We start from the raw sequence: 24,653 nt of genomic DNA, 5'->3' as shown, positions 1-24,653 counted from the left end.
AACAAGCACATACACGGACAAACACACACACACGTACAAACAAACACACAAACCGCTCCAGAGCAGGACATCTTAAGCTCCGCCTCTCAGGTTATCGGTGACGAGGGAAACATGGTAGTCCAGCTGGGTTCAAGAGGATCAATGAGGGACGGTCAGGAAGAACACCATGCCGCAGGAGGAGGAGGAGGAGGAGGAGGAGGAGGGGAGGTCAGACAGACAGATGTGGGGGTCACCCAGGCTACGGTCAGCAGCCTATATAGGCTGAGAGGAGAGCTCCAGCTGAACGCCAGGGTCACACAGTCACCCCTGACACACCGGCCGCAGCAGCGGAGAAACACACGCTTTCCTCGGACGCTGGGATCTACGATGCCACTTCACCGCCGAGGACTGCCGGGGCCACAGACGGCCGTAACATCAGGGCCACAGACGGCCATAACATCAGGACCACAGACGACCGTAACATCAGGGCCACAGACGGCCGTAACATCAGGACCACAGACAGCCGTAACATCAGGGCCACAGACGGTCATAACATCAGGGCCACAGACGGCCATAACATCAGGACCACAGACGGTCATAACATCAGGGCCACAGACGGCCGTAACATCAGGACCACAGACGGCCATAACATCAGGGCCACAGACGGCCGTAACATCAGGGCCACAGACGGCCATAACATCAGGGCCACAGACGGCCATACCATCAGGGCCACAGACGGCCGTACTGACTACTAAAGCCCCCGGCGAGCAGGGCTCACAGTTTGAGAAATTTTCAAGAAAAGTTTTGAGGAAATCCCTGAGAAGGTTGATAATGAATCAAAAAGCGAACATGTGGGCGTAAGAGAAAAGTCCTCCTCTTCATTTCCTGAGGGCCTTTTCCGTTCGGGCGCTTCAAACGTAAAAGTGAAAACACGCGACACCTGTAAAACGTTAAAATGCACTGACCCGGCCTGTGGGCTTGGAACACTCATTAAGCCTTTTAAAACTGGAGAATTCTCAGAGATCTTCCCTCAGATGTTCCCTCTGTGTCGACCAAATGGTATATCAAGTTCAGGAAATTAGCCAGTTCCTGTTGGGGGCAGGGAAGGAGAGAGAGAGAGAGAGAGAGAGAGAGAGAGAGAGGCCCCCACTAATACAGGCCAGTTTTACAGCCTCTCAGCCCTCCCGCACACACATCAAGGCCAAAATCTCAGAGATGGAGAATCCGTCCGACTGTACTCCGGAGGCTGCAGTCAAACCTTTCCTTCAAAATCCCGTTCTACAAACAGCTCTGGTTGTTTACAGTGATTACGGCGGCGGCGGCCTTTTCACGGAAAAACACTCAGGGGCCTCTGAACACGGAGGCTGATCTGAGCTCGTATCTGGACTGGAGACGGCTCAGCGCCCTCGCCGACGGATGAAGATGAGTGTGTGTGTGGGGGGGTTAATCCCGTCTAAATAATACGGCCATTAGGTCATTTAATATCCCCGGGACAGATTGGTGTGGACCCCTGGGACGCAGCGCTGTCTACACATCAGGAACCAATCACAGCTACCTTCTCGTGCGGCGAAGAATCAGCCCGGGGCCCGGGCGGCGAGCGACCCCCGGGAAATAGAAAAAGGGCCAAATAATCAAAGACGCTCCGCCACTTCCTGCCCTTTATCCCCGGAGCGCGGCGGCGGCGGCGGCGAGGCGCTTTTAGACTCTGATAAGGTTACGGACGTTTCCTCCCGTCGCTTTAACCAAATGTGAGCGGGGGCCCAGATACACAGCGCCGAGGTCCAGACTGGGCGGGAGAGAGAGAGAGAGAGAGAGAGAGGGAGAGAGAGAGAGAGAGAGAGAGAGGGAGGGTGAGTGAGTGACAGTGTGAGGACAGGAGGCCAGCCTGGGCGGAGGCTGTGACCCCGCTCCCCTGCCAGCCACGGGCCGCCCAGGGTGCTGTCGCAGGGTGAAACCCTAGCCGGGCTGTTTCCATTCCATCCTGTCCAAACAGACAACTGGCCCTGCGGCATGTGTCCTAGAAAACACACACACAGGGCGAATGCGCGCGCGCGCCCGCACACACACACACTCTCACACACACACACACACACACCTATGCAAACAGACACACATATGCGTAAACACACACACACACATACGTAAACACACACACATATGCGTAAACACACACACACACACACACACACACAGTACACATGCCCAAACACACGTACACACAAACACATGCATACAAACACAAAAACAACATTCCTTTTGATATTCATATCATATATCTACTGATATGAAGCAGTTAATCAAATAAGGGGCCATCATCAATATCAACACAAACAGATACTGTACTGTACAGTATATGGCTGGATGTTCCATTGGGAAACCATGGTTTATCAGAGCTGAGAGGTGACAGAGAGGGGAGAACAGAAGGCCGTCATGGGGGGGGGGGGGGGGGGGGGGGGCTGAGGAGAGATCCTGCTAACCGGCCTAGCACTGAGGCAGACCCCCGAACGCCATGGCCTGGCACTGAGGCAGACCCCCGAACGCCACGGCTGAAATTAGGTTAGGACGAGTCATTTGTCTCGCGCTGGAAAAGAGGCCTCAGAGAGCCAGATTGAGCAGGAAGCCAGTAAAAGGGGAAGTGGCTCATGTAGACCAACATCTGTGATATTTCTTCAGTTCATGCTCTTCCCCCCAGCCCCCTCTCTCTCTCTCTCCCTCCCTCCCTCTCTCTCCCCCTCTCTCTCTCTCTCCCTCTGTCTGCCCAGCTCATGTGAAGGTGGGGCGTACAAAAACAAGCAAAGGGCAAGGACTTTTTCCAGTAGCACAAGTGTTTTCAGATTTCTGTAACTGGCTGTTAAGCTCTTTTCACAAAATACACACACACACACAAAAACGGATATGTTCAATACGTTCAAATCAGAGAGCTAATCCAGAGCATTAAAACCAACAGCCCCGGATTGCTGCAGAATAATTGATTATCGCTAACCACTGATTTAGTGGCCGTGTTGTTGCGGAGTGGTTGGCGGACGGTTCATTAGAGGAGCTAACAGGCTAGCGCGCCGCGTGCTACCGGCTCGTCCCTCTCGCCAGGGGAGAGGAGGACTCACTTCACGAGGCGTGGGTTCATTACGAGAGCCACCTCCGAGGTAACCGCAGGCTGCCTAGCCTGCCTGGACAGCTACTTACAGCTCATCGGGCTTCACCTCCTGAAAGGCAGTCTGACATCAGCACGTTGCTATCAAATCAGAGGCTAATGAGAGCTTCTTATTGTTGGGAGGATGAGGAGGGGGGGGGGGGGGTCAGCGAACTGTAGCGTCAGTCTCGCCGGGGTCCGTTCCCCGTGGGCGCTCTCCCGGGGCGGCCGTGTTGAATTGTTTGTTGTTCAGACGCGGCCCCTCTCGGACGTACACTCTGCCGCCGCCCCGACCTCCTCGCGTCTGGAGCAGAACATTGTTTGTCTCCTGGCTCAGACGGTGCCTCCCGTCCCCAGGATGAAACCCCCCGCCCCCCTGGCGCCCCACCCCCACAGCGGGGCCCACCCCAGAGGGGGAGTTTTAATAAAGGCTCCCTCGGCCACATGCTAAAAAGGTATGCAAATGGGCGCAGGTCCTTTGGTTCTCTGTTTGTTCCAACTACTCTTCTCTCAGAAAAGAAAACCGAGGGAGAGAGAGAGAGAGAGACAGAGAGAGAGAGAGGGAAACAGAGAGAGAGAGAGAGAGAGAGAGAGGAGCAGGGGGAGTATTGGAGCGTTTGTTTTTGCGAGGGAATGGATTATTTTGTTAGGGCCGCTCCTGGGTATTTGATCTGAAAAGCTATTACGATGATTGCGATTAGAATTAATTACATTCACAGCCGGTGGAACTGTGAAAGAGGTACCCAACGCGCTTCCTCGCGTAAGAAACGCCGGGACAAACGTCCGCGGGTCCCGTCGCTTCCAGGAGCTGCGAAACAAATTAAAAGAGAAAAAGCAGTGACCTCTCACCCACATAAACCCTCCCCCCCAAAAAAACAAGAGTGAAAATACAGAAGAACCACAACAACAAAGATGGAGCCCTTTCTTGTGGGCCCGTTTTCCTCCTCTGAGACACCAGCGATCCCGGTCTGTTAGAGAGGGCCCAGCCTCTGGACAGCTACGACCATGACCCGTGTTCGCGAGGTGCGAGCTGATCATTTTGTTCCGACGTAGTGAGCCGTGACAGGCGGTGGTGCGGTGAAGGGAGGGGGAGGAGGGAGGAGGAGGGAGGAGGGAGGACAGGGTCCCACCAGGATAGGAACCCACCAGAAGCAGCAGGGCAGATGGGGGACCGGCCATCACCGCTGCTTCCTTCCCCCAGCAGTTCTGGGCCAGCTGAGCAATCAGGTCACCTCTCTCTCCCATGTCGCTTCTGGTCAAATGTTCTCCCCATCCTCTCTCTCTCTCCCCCTCTCTCTGTCTCTCTTGCTCTTTCCCTCTCTTGCTCTCCCCCCTCTCTCTCTATCCCTCTCTGTCCCTCTTGCTCTTTCCCTCTCTCTCCCTCTCTCTCTCTCTCCCCCCCCCCTCCCTCCCTGCCGCAGCCCGCAGCTGTTGCGGGTGATGTCATGTTTGATAGGATCCTGGTGTGTGTGTGTGTGTGTGTGTGTGTGTGTGTGCGTGTGCATGCTGTTGTTGCTGCTCCGCCTAAACAAAATGCAAACACAGGGCTGGATCATTTACACCTGGCCACGTCGGGAACGCTGGCCGCTCTCGTTCCTAGAGTAGGAGAGTCACCGCGCAACACGCTTGCTATTCGTTCCGCTATCGCCCCAATGCAAACCTGAGATGGTATGTATGCAAACAACAGGCTACTCGAATTATTCGTCAGGATTTGCCTGATATCGTTCAGGGGGGCGTTTCCCTTGGCCTTGGCCTCCATATCCCAGCAGTGTTGGTAAGCAGAGGGGCCACTGGAGAATATTGTGGTAGAGCATAGGGGGACGGCGCCTTGGAGAGACGCCTCTCGACTTTCACACTGAGCGCGCTCCGCCAACCACCAGCATGTCCCCGTGTTTACTCTCCAAGCGAGCAGCGCCAGACATAACAAGGGAACAGGAAGTGCAGTCGTGACCTCCTGACCTCTCCCAACCTCCAATCAGAACACGGCGCTGGTCTAAACATCGAGTGAGCACAGTAACCGACGTGCGCCCGGACTGAGCTACATGGGCGTTTCAAAAACAACAGCGCGCTTTCAGACGCACGGCGGAGAGCACGGCACCAGCATCAACACATCAGAGAGGGAGAGGGGGGGCGGAGCACGCGGGATGACAGCTAATTCCAGCTTTGAGAGGAACACTTACTCTAGCAGGGCCACGAAGCTAACTGCCATTTACATGTGTTCTCAGAGCATACATCTAGCCAAGACCTCATGTCAGGAGAGGATTAGACCATGTCTTGGCTTGTTCAAAGGCCGTGAATATTTACATTTTTGGTTCAAATGGCATCTCAGTGCGAGAGAACATCAAGGCCTTGTCGTGGAATTTGCCCAGATGACAGAACGGAGCTTGCTCGCAAACAGAAGAGGGCAAGACTCGTCCTTCTCTTTGAAAGAGGACAAATATGGTAAATATGTGTGAGAAATATAGCAGGGGGCAGGTATGAGGTAAAACAATGGTCTCGCTTTCAATGGAAGTTGAGAATTTTAATTGTCACCATCAGCAAGGTGATTAAATCAGAAACAAAACAAACATTCATACAATCAATCGATATACTGTAATGAGCAGCCCCATCAGCCAGGGAGTGGGACTTCAAACACATCTACAATCTGCTACTGTATACATGTAAGACATCTTGTTGTCCTGACCTTGAAATATCTGCCACTTATAAAAAGCTGTTTTGGTATGAGAGAATGCCGATGATAGCCCATTTCTAGGTCAGCACATAATCACTGTCCAAGTTCCAAATCAATGACCTACTTTGAGCCTGCACACACACACACACACACACACACACACACTCGCTGGAAGGCTAACTGCAGCCCCTTTAACAGATTAATGTTCAAATCTCAAAATTAATTTCACTCATACTTCAACGTTTCGCTATCATTTGAAATTCCCCCCCAAAACCATGCCAGGGTGGTAAAACTCGCGTTTCTTGCGAGAGGGGAAGGCCAAACCACGGCTGGCGGTGAAGGAAGCGGTGGGGGCGAGAGCGTGTCAGACCTGACCTGGATAGAGCGGAGGAACGGCCAGGCCCGACTTCCACGCTCTTCTGCACTTGTGTTGGAAATGTGCGAGCGTCTGCTTGGCCCCCGCGAGGTCAGACTGCGCTGAGAAACAGCTCCGGCATTCCAGCTCTTAATGCAGGGTGGGCTATTTACAGAAACGCGCCCCCTCTCCCCCCCCCGCCCGCCTGTCCCACCTCCTCCTCTCTCCTCGCCCCCTCCAGCAGAACCACCACATGCCGCTCTCTGCCATGCCATCACACAGACAGATGGAGAGGGATTCTGTTTTCAGAGCATGCAACTCTGTCCTTTTTATACCAAAAAAATATAATAATAATAATGATACAAACTCACCTCCCAAAAGTGGGAGAGGGCTGTGTGAAAGGGCCAGTGTCCTCATGAGTGTAGCCACTCACAGCAGAGCGAACACACACACACACACGCGCACACCGGCCGCACGTGCTCTTTCTCGTCCGCAGCCGGCCAGACGCGCAGACAGAGGCGGGCCGATGACAAAGGCATGCAGGCAGGAGGAGGAGGGTGATTTAATGGAGGACGGACGCCGGGGTACATTTCCTACATGGCTTTCATGCGTCTGAGCCGGCCGGGTTTTTCGGGCGTCCATATTTCTGAGGCGCTCGCTGTCTGCGCCTGGCGTCTGAGCGGGGCCTGTCCGCCAGGGAGCATCGATCCGGCAGCATAATGACTTTTGTGGAAAGGGCGCTCTCCACAATGGACAGCCTTGCCTCTCAAGCCATACTTGTTATCAGGTTGAGACCAGGTTAACACGGGACCAGAATGTTAACACCCTCCTTCCTGCTACGCTGTGGCAGCATTTGTCATTGAATCCAGACCAGAAACCTGTTATGGTCCATCTCGCACAATGATATGTAAACAAATACATTTTCCTTCATATCATATCTTCATGCATGATTTCCCAAAACTATTCCTCGAGCCTAGACAAATGAGCACTGAATTCAGTCGGAGGAATGTAACAGCGAGCACATTCAAAGTGTGGACATGTCTGAGAAAGTGGTAGTGAAAATCTTTTCCTTTCTAATCAATGAATGTGGTAACGGAGTTAACCATTCACCCAATCCTAGCAGCGGCGCCCAAATGAACGACTTCCTCCTCTGCGCACAGCAGGTCCTCATCAACACAAACTTCCTGTCGACCTCCTGCCCAGTCTGACCGGAAACGTGACCTGGTGTGGCTCAGCACCGGGGACGTACACCAAAACAACCGTCCTCAAAAATCCATGTTTATACGAAAGAGGTCCGCCTTTTTTCTCTCTCGAAGAAAGTGCCTGTTCGTCCAAAACATCATAAAAAATGTTGTTTTTTTTTTTAAAGAAGAAACCAGATTTAAGTCACAGTAAGCTAAGCTTCTGATATCATTTGGCAGGAAGGAAGGAGCTTGGCGTGCAAATGCAGCAGAAGACAACAGCATAGAGAGCTGGTACTGTAGCCCCCCTGGGGAGCTGCGGCCTGACAAAGACCCAGAGCCTGGCTCTGTTTCTGGGGAGAAAGCACAACGAATGGGGATTACAATATTAGAGGAAATGGACTCTTCCATTTTGACCTACATTCCCCACAGAGATTCCAAATTATAATCCCAGCACACACGTTTAGCTATTGAATTTCAGATTATGCATTAACACCGTGAAATTGTGTGAGATGGTAACTAAACGGACAGAAAGAGATTCTAGACAGGCGGTGTGGTCGGACACCACTTCTACATCAAGAGGGTAAATGTGTGGGGGCAATTCCACACTTAAGATAATATATCAGGAGATGCACGACTTTTCTTTATCAAAATATTTGTTACATTTCGATACGTTTGAAAATAAATGTCTTTAGCGATTAAACACCTTCCAAACACTATATAATCTGAGGTAGAAAGCACTTCAAACCGTGAGAATCAAAAAAGCTCTCTCAGAGGTTGTGACCACAGTATTCATTACACTCCACTATAGCACTCCCAATCAATTAGACCAACCAGTTTAAAAACGTTTCAACTGGTTTAATTGAAGGTTTAACACATGGGTATCTGCTGAAGGCCAGACCGATAATCAAACTAATCTTTATACATACAGTACATTCCCTGAAAACCAACCGCAGCCGTTCATTTGATGAGAGAGGGAGAGAGAGCAAATGGTAACAATATGCTTTTCAGTAATCTTTATGCAAAAGACCGGGATTAAATCACACTTTGTTTGGAGTGCAGTGTTAGAGAGTTGTGTATGTATTGTACAGTTTAAATAAAGTAATATCGCTTTAGTTGGGATTCCATATCTCTGCAGCTGGGAGAAGAAGGAGATGAGAGATCCAGTCAGGAGGAGGAGAAACTCACACATCCTCCTGTTAGTCATGTTACTGTAGGTTGAGGCTCACACATCCTCCCGTTAGTCAAGTTAGGTTGAGGCTCACACATCCTCCCGTTAGTCATGTTAGGTTGAGGCTCACACATCCTCCCATTAGTCATGTTAGGTTGAGGCTCACACATCCTCCCGTTAGTCATGTTCGGTTGAGGCTCACACATCCTCCCATTAGTCATGTTAGGTTGAGGCCGGGCCCGTAGGTCAGAAGCAGAGATTTACACCCATATTAACAATCACCAGTAAACAAGCCTGTCCTTGACTCACAGCTTCTCCTGGCGACCAACAGTAGCATCCAGCCACACAATATCAATCCAATTAAATTGTGCACAATTTTCACAGCAGGCGTCTTGGAAAAACTGCTGTGTGTGTGTGTGTGTGTGTGCATGTGTGTGTGTGTGTGCGTGTGTGCGTGCATGCGTGTTTCTCTCAGTGGGGCCATTGTGGGATTGGTGTAGTGTTGAAATCAAACCTTCACTGTGTGTGTTTACGAAGCCTCAGGAAATAGCAGGATAGGCACGCTAGCTCTCCCCAGCCCTGCTGCACCATGTGACTGGAAACACACTGGCCAGACTGTTTGCATGTTTGCTCAAGGCCCACGATAAGGACATTTAGTTACTAAAGACAAAAACAAACTAATATCGAATGGGGCAGTTATGGTTATATGGTTATGTGTCTCTCTGCTTTGTTTTCCATTGGTGGGGCCACATTGTTAATGTGTGAGATGGATGATCTGTTGTTGCGTTGCTCAGCAGCCTACACTACCTTCCTCTTTGTCCTCATTAGCTAAATGCAGACGCTACCAAAAACCCTCACCTTGGTCCTGCTTTGCGCTATTTCAATATGGTAATTCCCAAGCATACAAGGCCTCAGTGTTTGCTGGTGGTTTAGCTCTGCGTTAACCCTACTACTCTACATTAACTCTGAACATGAATACGTATGGTATTCTGCTCACAACAGATCAGTCTTAACCGTTCTGTCGTTGCGACTAGACGGCCATGGCCTCCTGAAAAACATGTCCGCCCAGCGCTAATTGAGTTACAAAGTTAAAAGGCAACAATTATCCGTGGCTGTGATGCAAACGCATTCCATTTTGATCCCACGTCTCTAAATAAAAAGTGATCTGTTACACTTTGAACTCTGCCGCAGACTTTAATTGGTTCTGAATGTCTGAGAACGGCCTTCGCGATATCTGCAAGTTGCAAAGTTCCTCACAGCGTGTCCATGCCTAGCCTGCTAACATTGTCCATGGAAATCACACTTTGTCTCAATCCACTATTTGTTCATCTTCAGTGAAGTGTATTATGTTGCCATATGTGCAATCAATGTTATCGTTGCGTAATCAGTGTTTTGTAAAACCTGTACAAACTAAAAAACAGTGGTAGAGAATGCAAACACTGGGAGGGTAATTCAGAAGAAAATCTCTTTCATAACTCTTTCTAAAAGCGGTCCCAGAGATTCCACCTTCTCCCATCCTGCATAAATATTTCAACAAACCTCATTATGTAGTTGCTCGCACGCTGTCACCCGGAACCGGAGAGCCCAGGAAACGTGACAGATTGCCATTAGAGCAAGTGCAAAAGACACGACACGATGCAACGAAGCCCCAGTCTCGACGTGGCAGACGGCAACGTGCTACCAGAAGACGAACCGGCGCTAGGGTGCATTGTATGTGGCAGCTGACAACAGCCGACAGGGTTTTCCAAAGACAAACGGAGAGAGTGGAAGAAGCAGAGGAGGAAGCGACGCTCCCCTCCGCGTCCCCCTCTGGCGCGGGTTTGGCAGGCAGGCCGGGACGGTGGCCGGGCCTCTGGCGAGGGTTTGGCAGGCAGGCCGGGGAGGTGGCCGGAATGCCGTCGCAGGCAATATAGCGGCCGGCGAAATACTCGAGGAGCCGGTCTTGAATAATGAACTCTGGCCGTTGCGTGCAGCGGGAGGTGGTTTCTCCTCTGGCGCTCGCAGGCTGTAGCAGGCAGCCGTTATGATGGGCGAAAGTAAGGTCACGGCCTGAGGACACCTCCTTCTAATGTCCTGCAGCCATTAGCGGCTGCTGTTGGAGTCTCAGGCGCTTGTACTGTGTGACAGGAGAGAGCGTGTGTGTGTGACCACAGGTAGACAGCTCTAATGGGGTGTTTTTCACTGGTCGACTGCGATTACTCTGGCCGAGAGAGACCTTGAAGAGACCTGGCAGACAATAGTTGGCCAGCACTGATCATATGATTGGATGACAACAATCCCCAGGAAAAGACATGAAGCCAGTCTCTCCAGAGGCGACTGTTCAATTGAATGAGAGTGGGGGAGAGGAAGGGACAACAAGGCTATGGGCTCCACCAAGGCCACAGCAAATCAGATAGACCTATAACCACTTCAAATTCTCTTCACAAACACACTGAATGAAGAGAGATACTGTACTGTAGGTGTACAATTTTACAGATTGCAATGCTGCTGCCCTCTAAATTGCAAGTATTTTGTATCCTGAAAATTTGATTTTCAAAATGCCTTCATACATTTGTAACATACCACAGATTATTGATTAATAACACTTTACTTTTATTGTGTCTAAGTGGTGTTAATGTTTATACAAAACGCTCGATCGGTGGTGAAATAATATAGATAGACGGGGACCGCACTCAAAGAAATTCATATTTTTATTGGCACAAAACGTTTCCGGCCATCCGGCCTTCTTCAGCGTGCATGGGACTACGCACCAGTCTGAGCGCAACGGCATATCATACTATTTCAATCGGTGGTGAAAGAAATATAATAGATTTCATTATAAAGCAACAGTTAAGGACAAGCCTTAATAACAAACAGTAAAGTGTGTCTGTGGGTACCGAGCTCTGCTGACGCACACTGACTCAATCTTTTGTGGAGCACAAAACAGACAAGGCCAGTGTGTACGTTTCTCCGCGGCTTCCCCAGTGAATAGGAGCGGTCAGCTGCCATCTACAGCCTCATGGTCAAGGCACAGAGCCAGTCTAGCACGGGACGGGACCACAGTCATGTGACCAGCTGTCTCCGGCAGCCACCCCCACCCCCCCGCTGCACGGTACCACCGGGCCCCAGCCGGCTGGTCCGAGGGCAGCCCTCTCTCACCGCACGCCCGACAGCCTTGGCACGCCAGGAGTTTAGACGCAGACTCAGACGCGCGGGCCGCACTGCTATATTTAACAACTGATATATGGAGTGGCGAATAGAGGGTAATGGCTTTTCCTAACAGGCCCAAAGTGAGGCCTGTGATTTAAGACCTACAACGGTGGTTTTCACACTCCGCTTACGGATCATTGTCAGGATGGCGCGATGAGATCAACACCATAGTGGAGGCTGTGTCTGCAGAGGTATTGTAGACTTCAGTGAGGGGGGCCAGAATATCAACCCCCCCCCCCCTTTACTACAGACAAGGAAGGATCCATGACACGACGCGTGCAGCTGTCTAAATATCGTCTCTCCCTCACTCTCTTCCTCTCTATCTTGTCATCTCCCTCACTCTCTTCCTCTCTATCTTGTCCTCTCCCTCTCTCCCTCCTCCTTTTTTTTGTGCGTCTTCCAGCAAGAGAGTGGGGTCAGTTTCTGGTAGGAGGGGGGGGGGGGGGGGCAACTGTTCAAGCAGAGCAAGTGGGGTTGTCCGCATTTGGCATGCCGTTGTGTCAACAGGCCGACCCCCGGGGGGGCGGAGCTCCGGGAATAGCTCGCATTCGGGTGTGCGGGTGGGAGAGGCGGCGGAGAGCAGCTTCTGCGATACCTCTGCTCCCGCGTATCACTGCCCGTCTTTTCAAAAACAACACGGAACCTTATCGTTCACGTCTCCGACTCCCCGTTGGCGTCGACACCTACACATCCAGATAGGGACACTATCAAGAATGGGACATAAAAAAATGGACAATGTTCCGGATAGAAATTCCAGTTAGGCTTTCCCGGGCTTTAGTGGCAACGTTAAAGCCTCCTTCATTATGGGACTCCGGCTCCCCCTCGCTGGGCCGAGACTCCCCAGCTGCATGAATGTTTCATGGTCTTCCTGTTGCCTCATATCCAGTTCCCCTCTGGCCTGTCTGAGCTCGGCCCCCGGGACACCGCACTCCACTGTCAATTACATTCCCTTACACACCATCACCATCAACATCATCATCATAATCATCATCGTCATTACTAGGAGAGAGGGAGAGCACACAAAGCAGCTGTGTTTAGACCAGTGATGACTAACAGTCCATCATCAGGATGAGGATCATGAGGTTTTCCTGTTGTGCAAGCGGCAGAATACCTAAACCGGGCTTTGATAAACACGACCTGAGAGAGAGAGAGACAAAGTTACTACATCGCACTGTGACGGTGAGTCCTTCGGAGTCACTAACCTTAAATCTGTTCCCACTCATGTACGGTGCTGGATATCCTATACCCAGCACCAGTCAGGAGCGGGGGGGCGTGGCCTTGGGAGCCGTGCGTAAACAAGTGGTCCGGGACACGGTGATAATTTCTATTACTAAATACATCTTGCGATTATGAGTTGTTCTATTCATCCTAGCCTACCTACTCTGGTTTATCGGCACCACTTTTGCGACTCGCAGTTGCACAGCAAAGGTAGGCTACACTTCGCTCATGACACTTCGTAGGTTTCACTTCGCCGACGGCGCTCGGCTGCGTCTCGTGCCTCTGACCTGCAGCACAACCCGTGGTATATTGGCCATATACCACACCCTGTCATGAGTTATTGCTTCAATGAATAGACAAAGGGGGAACACAATTAAGCCCACATTAGGCAGAGAAAGGCTTCCTGGTGGATGAGGCACACTGTGGGCTGAAATGGCACGGGGCTAGCGCGTTCAGAAGCCAGCAGCGTCCCTCTGCCAAGTGTTCTTTAAACATACAGTATTACGCAGAAGCCAGTAATTCATTTGTTGGCTTGCGAAGCATAGCATATTAGGGCTATTTATCATGGGGGGGACGGGGGATTGACAAGTCCTCCAAAGCTTGGTCTCAAAGGGAATGAAGGGGATATCAGCTTTAATTCCTCATCAAAGAGTGTGTGTTCATTGACTTAATATATTCTTAATTCTCTCTGTTCCAACGACTTTATTCTACATGAGAACAACAGAATGATACCCAAGCAGACATATCTATACAGGAATGGCAGATCTCTAGGAGGTTCAAAGATTAAATGGGGTTTGGGAAACAGCAAATGTTCAAATCGGGGTCAAGAGTTGCTTGAGAGCTTCCAGTGCTTACATCACAGTAGAGAGCATCACAGCAGCACTGAGAGAGACATTTGTACAGGGCTCAATATTATCAATCTTGTCAATCAAGTGTATGTCACAGATGCAAAGTCTCCTGATTGGTCCTGGTGCCAGCTTGGCTCGCTGACGGACCGGAGGTCCCCGCACGGTGTGGATGAGCTAGTCAGAGTGTCGTCCGGGGATGATGCCACTCTGTCTATTTATAGTCCAGGACATAGAGTCCTGCCTCTGTTCTGCAGCTCTGCAGGAGGACAGTCAGTCAGTCAGTCTGTCTGTCTGTCTGTCCCTCTGCCTGTCTGTCCCTCTGCCTGTCTGTCTGCCTGTCTGTCCCTCTGCCTGTCTGTCCCTCTGCCTGTCTGTCTGTCTGTCTTTCCCCCTGTCTGTCTGTCTGTCCGTCTTTCCCTCTGTCTCTCCGTCTTTCCCTCTGTCTGTCTGTCAGTCTGTCTGTCTGTCTTTCCCTCTGTCTCTCTGTCTGTCTGTCTTTCCCTCTGTCTGTCTGTCTGTCTTTCCCTCTGTCTGTCTGTCTGTCTGTCTGTCTAGATAGATAGATAGATAGATAGATAGATAGATAGATAGATAGATAGACAGACAGACAGACAGACTTTCTCAGACTTTCTTTCTTTGTCTGTCTCTCTGTCAGCCTGCCTGTGTCTCTCTGTTAGCCTGTCTGTCTGTCTGTCTGTCTATATGTCATTCTGTCGGTCTCTCTGTCAGCTTGCCTGTCTGTCTGTCTGTCTCTCAGCCTGTCTGTCTGTCTCTCTGTCAGCCTGTCTGTCTGTGTGTTCATCAGCAGCAGCCCAGAGCTAGGGGACAGGCCGAGCTCTGCTCCCTGACCTCTGCGCTGATCCCGACAGCGCCGGGAGAGACTTACAAGATTCCTCAGCGGCAGTTAGTAGGCCTATCTCAAAAAGAGCAAGGAGGCGCTTTCTTGACGGATGCCATGTTCATCCACCTCTCCCGGTGACTAATGGGCTAATAATTCAACTGTCACCCTGGCACGTTATCTCCCCCTCTCCCAGGGGAAGTATACCAGCCGACTACGTCTCCACCACAGCCCGGCCCTGGACGCCTTCTCCCAGCCACTCCGGGGCCAAAATGTATCTGAACAGCAGGCTTATGTTTCTGAGGAGCATTTCACACAGGAAGGTGTTGACAGGGGGGGAAAATTGTAACTTTTGACAAAACAAAGCGATCCTCTGTGTCTGTAGCCTGTGCGCGCCAGTCACACCTATCTTAACACCACACACGGTTTATAAGCGAAGCTATTCTCTGACGATTACAGTAGCAGATCGTTTCGAGTGATCGAGCGGTGTTTTCACGAGAGCAGCACATTCCTTTTCGCTACACGCCCCGCACCTCTGAGCTGACGATGAGTCTCTAACTTGATGGACTGTGCCCGCTCGTCTGCCAAGGAGGGGGCTGAGTGCCAAGTCCCCCCTGTGGCAGCTAGGAGACAAAAACCACGCGGAGAGGGACCACAAGAGCACCATCAGCCAGGCTTATCAGCGCGGCGGCTTGTTCTTCACAGCCTAAGGTGATTCAGATGATTGCCAAACTCTCTCAGCGCTGCCGCTACACTGCCTTGTAGCACTGAGCACTTCCACTTCAGAGAACAGCCGATCCAACAAAGGAGGCGCGGGTGGGGAGAAGTGCCGGTGAGACACTTCACTTCACACTGCCGCTCGTGTTTCTGATAACTACACAAAACCACCTTCCTCCAGATAGTTTCTACTGTTGTTAACAAAAGTGTAAATTACATTACATTACAGTCATGTAGCAGACGCTTTTATCCAAGGCGACTTACAATAATTGCATTTAACGTAGGGAGTCAGTGTACTACTACTTGCCAGAACTCGCCAGAACAACCTTTCTAAACAAGTGACAAAGAGCATCATCTAGTGCTGAAGCCAAAGTGCAAGAGTAGCAAAGACCCACGAGGACTAGCACTTAGCACTGAGGCAGTCTGACTACAGCCACTAGGACCTGATCACAGTAAGAAGAATATACAAATACAGGAGTTCCTCTCTCTTCTTCTTCTTCTCCCTCTCTTTCTTCCTTTCTCTCTCTCCCTCTCTCTCTCCATTTCTTCCCTCTCCCCACCCCCACTCTCTCTCCTTCTCTCTCTCCCCCCCCCCCCCTCTCTCTCTCTCTCTCTCTCGGTGGACATGTGTGCCTAGGCAGGGGTTCCTGAGCCGGCCCTCTCCTTCCTGTTCAGTTACAGCGGTCTCCTCCCTTATCAGTTCCAGATCTCACCAGAGCAGAACAGAGAGAGAGACAGAAACCGCGGACAGGAAGGGGAGGCTGTTTTTTTTGTTTGTCTAGTTTTTCCTTCAGCGAGGTTAACTGAATGTCTGTGCCCCCCACACATCACAGAGGAAAGCAATTATTCATTAGGCCATGCTCTGGCTTAGTGCAGACAAAGAACTTCAGAGGACCGAAGAGATGTTCACTCTTGCGCGGGTGGAACAATTATGGAGATTGCTTATTTGACTGTTGCATCGCATACATATCCTATCTGGATGATGTATAGAGTGAATAACCTCCAAGATTAAATTTCTCCATTGACTCTGTTGTTGTTGCTGTAGTTATTGCTGTCATTACGGTTGTTGAATGCGACCCTTCCATCATGCCCTCCTATATTTTGTCTCCACAAAGGGAGATCCACAGGCGGTGGGGGGGGGGGGGTCTATCACTGAAAGGGAGCCAGCTGTGTAGCGCCATGCCACTCATGTCATATCCCCAGTTGCCTGCCTTGTGTCTGTCTGTCTGTCTGCCTCTGTCCGTCCGTCTGTCAAAACGTCTGACTGCCTGACATTTCCACTCACTAATCGTCAGGGTTTATCTGGCCGTCTCGGCCATGTGCGAGACAGATGTTTGTCAGGCCGCCGTATCTCTCTGTGTTCAACTGCTCTAACCGAGATTAACCACTCCTATCGATTTTTTTTATTGTTTTTATGTTCTTATTCCTAAGCTATGAAATAAATGTACTATAATAGTACAATTGCGTCTCCACACCCCTCCACAGTAGTCCCTGGAGCTCAGGATTTGTGACACTGAAGTATGAGGCAGAGAACACCTTGGGACAAACCCAGCGGCTTTTTTGTCGTGGTTCGTTTATTATTTTTTCCTTCCGGAGCGGAGGAAGCCACGACCTTCGGCGCCAGCAGAAGGACCCAGAGAGCGCAGCACCCGAGTTCTGAGGCAGACCAGGCCCGAGTCACAGGCATAGAACCACCGACAGACAGACCAGGCCCGAGCCACAGGCATAGAACCACCGACAGACCAGTAAGCTTGTCACGGTTGTCGGTGTTACCAGTGTTACTTGGTGTCCAGGTATACACTCTGTATTCACCGTTGTTTTCCGCCCCCATCGTCGTTTAACCTTTATAATCAGAATCAGAATTTGTTTATTGCCATGTCGTTTTTCAACATACTAGGAATTTGCTTTGGGTATGGTGCATATTCCTAGTACAGTAGGCTATGTTGAAAAACTGCATGGCAATAAACACATTCAGATTATAAAGAAGCAGAGGATCGAGAGTAACGTTTATCTTACCTTACTCTAATCGCGCATATGCAGACAATCCGTGGAGGCATCAATACCAAAGGCTACACAACAGTGCTGTTCAACTTAAGGCAAAGGTCTAAGGGTAAAGATTAAAGTAAGCGCTCTCTTATTGTAGGCTAGACGGCGTTACCAGTAACACCGGTGTTGTCATGGATTTATTAGTCGGTGGGAAAAAATCCACATTGTGACATCACTACAGTCCAGGCTCAAGCCAGACCAGGTGTAGAACCACCCACAGACCAGGCCCGAGACCAGGCGTAGAACCACCCACAGACCAGGCCCGAGACCAGGCGTAGAACCACCCACAGACCAGGCCCGAGACCAGGCGTAGAACCACCCACAGACCAGGCCCGAGACCAGGCGTAGAACCACCCACAGACCAGGCGTAGAACCACCCACAGACCAGGCCCGAGACCAGGCGTAGAACCACCCACAGACCAGGCCCAAGACCAGGCGTAGAACCACCCACAGACCAGGCGTAGAACCACCCACAGACCAGGCCCGAGACCAGGCGTAGAACCACCCACAGACCAGGCCTGAGACCAGGCGTAGAACCACCCACAGACCAGGCCCGAGACCAGGCGTAGAACCACCCACAGACCAGGCATAGAACACCTGAGACCAGGACAAAGCCATCCGCAGAGCCACTAATAGACACATCGAGTTCAGCAGCTTGTTACTCCCAGCCCCGCCCCCTGAGGAGTTCCTGATGAACCAACCAACCACCAACGCACTTGGCGAGCTCGGCCCGCGCCGGGCGAACATGGACGCCAAGAGCTCCACCGTGGCGTGTTTGTCGAATCTACACGACGTGTCAAACCCAACGCTGTCACGGTGATCCTCGCCGTCCACTGACGAGGGGGCCCCGAGACACATTTCCTGTGACACGCCTCATATGACGTCTCTCCACCCCACAAGCTCAGGGTGACATTTTGTAAACGAGCCATGGAGGCTTCTGGAAATCCACTCTTCTAGGGGTACTTTTGAAGCAAGCGTAGTCAGTTGAGGAAGAATGTCACCCACCTGTGTTCACAGCAAAGCCTGGGATCCGGTCAGCCACACGGGACCCCCCCTCCCAGTCACATGACAGGTAGAGACCCACCCCTGGTCTGGCAGGTTAGGTCCGCCGCCCCTGGAAACACACACAGGAAAAGATGACCACACGAACCACCATCACGTTTCACATCCACATCTCTGAGCGCTGAATGCAGAGCATTTCTTTCACAATCAACCCGTTTTCCTAACCTGATGCGCCAGGCGGCATGCTTCACATAGCCATCTGGGAACTCGCCGTTGGAAACTGTTTGGAAAACTTTCAAAACTACTCTGCAGGTGACAAAATCTGGAAAGGTCTATCATGCTCCAACTTCAACCGTTCCTCGTGGTCATGAACCCGCCCAGCGTAGCTGTTCGTATTTCAAAGTCCTCAGAACCAACGCTGATTGGCGAGATCGTTTTCGGATCGGATTCAATTTTCACTATCGACAGTATCTAGACTGATTTGCAAGTACCAACGGGAGCTCGCGACAGACAGACAGACAGACAGACAGACAGACAGACAGACAGACAGATAGACAGATAGATACAGTAGATAGATACTTTATTGATCCCCCTAGGGGGAAATTTGGTGTTTCAGCAATGGAAATTGCAGCAAGGTTGGGAAGAAAAGAAAAGAAAAGAAAAGCACTAGATGCAGTATGGTCTCACGAGGCAACCATTTCCCTGGACACGACAGGTATCGGACACAATCCCTCAGAACCACACAGTCGGTAGTAGGCTGTGCTTCATCTGTGCCGGGCTACTTAATGTGATCCAGTTCTCTTCTGCATGAACGAGCCCCTTCAAGCTTCGCGGCGCACGTAGGACACATCAGAAGACAGGGGCGACGCCACACATGGCGGCCGGAGCGCCGCAAACATTCACGGTAGCGGAGTTAAGATCGCCACCAAACCGCATTCACAAGAGCTCACTATTCACTGCAGATTGACAGATAAGCCTATTACCACAGGCCTGCTGTACAGCTTAGCACTCAGCCCCACTGGCACGGGCCTGAATGTACGGCCAATGACATTCAACCCCCTCACCAGAGATCAACATCAGGCACTAGCAGCATTGTCAAGGTGATAACTGCCCAGTCCCATGTGAGACATGTAACGCTGTGACGTCAAACTGACACCGTTTGACGGTGGAACGGAAGGTCATTGTGCTACCGCGAAAATAAAACACCACATTTAACACCGCCAACGACGGCGTGATCTACGGTCGACGTGTCCGATAATGTTGTTTCAGCCACACTTCATCCGTTGAAATAGAAACTGCAGCCGAGTCCTCTTTGATCCATTCGTCATCATGAGTAGTTAAGACCAGCAGCGCAGTAGGAGTGTTTTATTGAGCTTTGTCTGAATCTTGGCATAAACACACCCCACAACAGCTGCTGAAATATTATTGCCGTGATAAAAAAACATGACAGATAAAAACAGCCGGCCGCCATGTGCGACAACACTGTCTGTGAGTGCGTGTGTGTGTGTGTGGGGGGGTGGATGGGTGCTTGTGTGACAAATGTCAGCGTTCCCCACCACTCCTCTCCTCCATCCCTCTCCTCTCCTCCATCCCTCTCTCCTCTATCCATCCCTCTCCTCTACTCCTCTCCTCCATCCCTCTCTCCTCTCCTCCATCCCTCTCTCCTCTATCCATCCCTCTCCTCTACTCCTCTCCTCCATCCCTCTCCTCTACTCCTCTCCTCCATCCATCCCTCTCCTCTCTTCCATTTCTCTCTCTCCATCCATCTCTCTCCTCTCCTCCATCCATCCCTCTCTCCTCTCCGACTGTATATCCTGTTAAAGAACTATTGTTTCCAACAGGCGGTCTGATACTGACACCCAGCAGGCTAGCCATTCCAGTCTGGGCCGGGTCCCTTTCCTGAGCTCCATGCATCGGTCGACAGCGCAGGGCTAATACTCCCCACAAAGGCCGTCTAAACCACACGGTATCATTTCCCATTGGGCGGGAGACGGCGCTCCCTTATGACCTCTTTTTTCTTCCTTTTTTTTTTTAATCCTCTTTATCATTGGACGATTTTCAGGTGGCGTTTCTCCCCTGTCGGAGGCGCCGCTGTGAAGAGAGAAAGTGGAGGGGTGCTGGGAGCTCAATGGGTGTGTGTGTGTGTGAGGGGGGCGGGCCTGGGGGGGTGGTGGGGGGGGTGGGGGGTGAGGGCTGATGCTGGGCGGCGCCTTTTTAAAACCAGAATCTCCCCAGATACCTCAGCGCTATTCATCAACTGCTTTTCCAGGGCTGTGAAAAATCAATGTGCTCGGCACTGCAAACAGTTCATAATGATGAGGATGGAGGAGGGGAAAAAAAAACCTCAACTGCAACAGAATTGATTTGTTTAAGTAGAATAACACAAGGCTGTGTAGCCTGGAGAGCCGGGGCTCCGACACCAAGACAAAAAACTGACTGGCAGAATGAAACCACATGCAGTAATTGATAAAGTGTCTGCCAACCGCAAATATAGAATACAGAGTGCTGTTATCTAATTAAAGATCCAGCCGTCCGCATTAGCTAGATCTGACGCTGCTTGAAAAAATTAGAGAGTTACTGAAGCTACACTATGTGGACATAGAGACGGGAGATATTTCACTACAACGCAATTAAATACTGCCTCACAATAATAGGCCTGTGACACCTTTTAATGAGGTTAAAATAGTTAACCAGCACCATGTTTAACAACACATAAATTGTGTTTTTTCATGTCTTTCCATGTAGGTCTTTCTCAGTAACCCTGCTGACTTTCCCCATCTGGTGAGAGTGAGCCTTTCCTAGCCCAACAACACACACACACACACACACACACACACACACACACACGCACACACACGCGCACACACGCACACACACACACACACACATTGATACCACCTTCCTTCTAATCAAAGGCAAAGATCTAACACAAAACACATAATGTCAGCAGTTTTTGGCAGGCCCAGAGCCTGAGCCTGTTCCGAGGCACACACAGAGAATGTTTGAGGTAGCCCATGCGCAGCGAGTTCCTCAGAATGTTCATAAGATAGCGGTTACAGGGAGGTGATGCCTCGAAATCTCCTGATATCACAAAAAACATGCCCAGAGTAAATCGTGTAAAGACAGCCCAGAACAATAAAACATGTCTCCGAGCGTCTTTCAAGTCAGGGCTGGAGGTGCATTCATCATGGTTATTATTCCTTCACAGAGGGCCTCCCAGGTTTAATTGGGTCCTCATGGAATCAGCCCTCTCACCGTCGCTGCACACACACTGGCGTTCTATTGGCCTCGCCGAGCACAGCCCCCCCCCGCCCGCCCCCAGGGTTCCCCAGCGTGACAAACGGCCGTCCTCTGGAAAGCGGCCTTTCAGACAGCTCCCTGGCTGGCGACGTGAAAGCCTGCTAGCTAGCGTTAGCCAGTCTGAGTGGGCGCCTCCCGCGGACACCGCCCCCCCCCCCCCTCCGCCGCCCCCCAGCAGGGACACCTGGAGAGGGCTCACCTGGCAGCAAGGGGGTGGGGGGAGGCACGCACCAGACCACAGGCAGTCTGCCCCGCTTCGCTCTGCCAGCCAACCCTCTCCGGCTATTGTTCCCTGCGCGCCCTATTACCATTTTAAATAGTAGATACAGTATGTTTTGTATGGAAATGCATATCGAAATGAAACATTAGAGGGCTATTAAAAATGGGAAAAAAGCAAGCCCTGCAGGTGCAATGATTTATTCATATGCAACAAGTGAACAAAGAAATAGTGATTAATGGTAATGATGCTGCATTTACAGATGAGAATCCTGCAGTGTGGTCTGCATCAGTGGCCTGTGTGCATGTAACTAACTACCGAGACCATCCTGATGTCGCAAGCTTCACTTTTTACCTCCGCAGATCAGTCTGGACTTCCCCCCCCATCTCGATTTCACAATTTGGTAACGTAGAAGGATAACGTAGAAGGTACACCCTGATTGGTTCCCATAGTAAGAAACGCTAATAGTAGAATAAACACAGCCATCATTGGATTTGGCAAAAGTTTTGTTATGCTGATTGGCTGAAAGAGTTAGTCTATCAAGACAAGTACTCCCACCCACTGACATTGTTTGAGGTAGGGGGAAGGCCAGACTGATCTGCAGAGAGAAACTGATCGTGAGCTCAATAGATTAGGATGTTCTCACGTGGCTACTTATTTAGTGGCAATGGCCACTGGCTGGCAGGACCTGATCATTTGAGGAAGGGCATTTGAAGTCAAAAGGACCCATGGAAAAAAGGTGTCATCTAATTCCAATATTAGCCAATTGGTGATAAGAAAAGATGAAGGATAAAATAAGTTCAATGACATCATCATGTTCTTAGCGAAGGGCCTGAATACCATCTCAGAGGGGCTGCCCCTGCCCTGATCACTTCTACCAGCAGCTCTCTCTCTTTCTCTCTCTCCCTCTCTCTTTCTCTCTCTCTTCCTCTCTCTCTCTCTCTCTTTCTCTCTCTCCATGTCTTTACCTTGGCACATAATCATGGTGGCTATTTCACAACCTTCCCATTGTTGACATGCTGAAGACATACGAGAGGAGCCTTGATTTTTTTTTGTGTAATTGGGAGGGGTGAAAGACTCAGCCCCAGGAGCTCCTAGTAGATTTCATGTCACTGAGGGAGGATAAAGTGTGTATAAATGGGCGGCTTTTTCCTCAGCACTCGAGTGCTCCTGCAGTGACACCAGTAAACAGCCCTCGTCACAACAGTCCCCCCCTCAGCCGGGTAGCGGAGGAGAGCTTCGAAAGCCACCCACAAAACAGGCCTCACGCCCACCTAACACAGGCCTCACGTCCCTCCCTAGCCACTTCCACATGTAGTGTTTACAGTAGGGACACTTGGAGACGCTGGGAGCTTTGATGCTGTCTCATTAGCATAAACAAGTGCATTATTTCAGTGTATCAGTGCGTGTTCCTCTCTAATCTGCATTTGAGGGTGATTATACTCCAGGATAATGATGAAAGAGTGCTACATGGAGGGTGTGCGGCGCTGGCTCGGTTAGCTCCCCTGCATCCCACCCTCACTATTGATTAGCACAGATGCAGGCGCTAGCTAGCTATAGCAGCCACTGTAATTATCTGGCGCTCCTTGCAAACACACACCTACACACACGCACATGCACATGCACACACACACGCACACACACACACACAGGTTCAGTACCACAGCAGATCTTGCACATTCAGGTAATTAGCTTCATGCTGTGCAATATGTTATCAAACACTTCACCTTTCATATTAGTATTTTTTTTCCATCTGAAAAATGTAAGCAATTTTGAATCAAATGGCAGTAAACAAGAAATTGACCTGATCAAACAGGTTTAATATATGAAACATCAATCATTGACTTAAGATATTTCCCTGATTCAAGATCTCAAAATATGGGGGATCGCTACTTCGGAAATAAATGATTCTGGAAAACACTACTACTCCATCCAAACACAGACATGTAAGCCACATACAAAAGATGAATGGGTTCTAAGTTGGCCCATGCTACACCCCTCCACCGAGTTTGATGAAAATTTGGTCTGGTAGTTTCTGCGTTATCCTGCTAACAAATAAATAAATAAACCAATACACACCACCAGTGGCGTGCACAGACATTTTGGGGGGCAGGTGCTCAGTGAAAAATGAGGGCACCTTGAGTGGCGAGAAGTTGACGTGGTGCTGACAGATAATTTGTATTTTGATTGTTGCGCGAGCTGTTGGGGGGGGGGTCATGACAGAGTTTTTTGATTGTCGCGCAGGTTGTTGACGGGGGACGGGGGGACGGAGTGAGAGTAGGTTAAGATTACTAGCCTACATAATACTAAATATTCAGCTTAAGTATACTGATAGCTTCACATGCTGTAACAACGACAAATTCTACCGACATTGGTCGTGTGGTGGTCATCATTACGTTAAATCCATTAATTGATTATGACTAGCGTCTAGCTTGTTAAGCAGGTGGGGAGTCGGCTAATTTAGGCTCAGCTGTTTGGCGCTGTATCATGAGACTTACTTCACAACAGAGACAAATAAATGCAAGTTATAGTTTGGCAACTCAGGCTTAGGGAGCAAACAATACACTTGTTTTGTTTATGTGTTACCTGGCTGGTTAGCTGTCATCACTCGGGCACTCTGGATGGGGAAAGGGCAGTGGAGTAGCGCTGATCCCAGCTCCCGGCATTGTGCCAAAGTGTCCTTGAGCAAGACACTGAACCCCAAAATCGCCTCAAAGCAAGAAGGTCTCTGGGCCTTTCTGTGTGGAGTTTGCATGTTCTCCCCGTGTTCGCAAGGGTTTCCTCTAGGGAT

The 24,653-nt window shown here is 50.5% G+C and overlaps 1 protein-coding gene across 1 annotated transcript in view; it reads right to left on the bottom strand.

Annotated features, from left to right (window-relative positions):
• LOC311323977 (zinc finger MIZ domain-containing protein 1-like) overlaps positions 1-24,653 on the bottom strand; it is a 111,956-nt gene that overhangs the window by 64,108 nt on the left and 23,195 nt on the right. Inside the window, exon 2 of the mRNA XM_084456317.1 lies at positions 18,349-18,457. The gene's annotated coding sequence lies outside the window, so the exon portion shown is untranslated. The remainder of the gene's footprint in view (positions 1-18,348; positions 18,458-24,653) is intronic.

The sequence above is a fragment of the Borostomias antarcticus genome, assembly GCF_949987555.1.
Source record: "Borostomias antarcticus genome assembly, chromosome: 22".
In the NCBI taxonomy this organism is placed as follows: Eukaryota; Metazoa; Chordata; class Actinopteri; order Stomiiformes; family Stomiidae; genus Borostomias; species Borostomias antarcticus.
The sequence above is the reverse complement of the archived record's forward strand: the minus strand, read 5'-3'. Positions and strand labels throughout refer to the sequence as shown.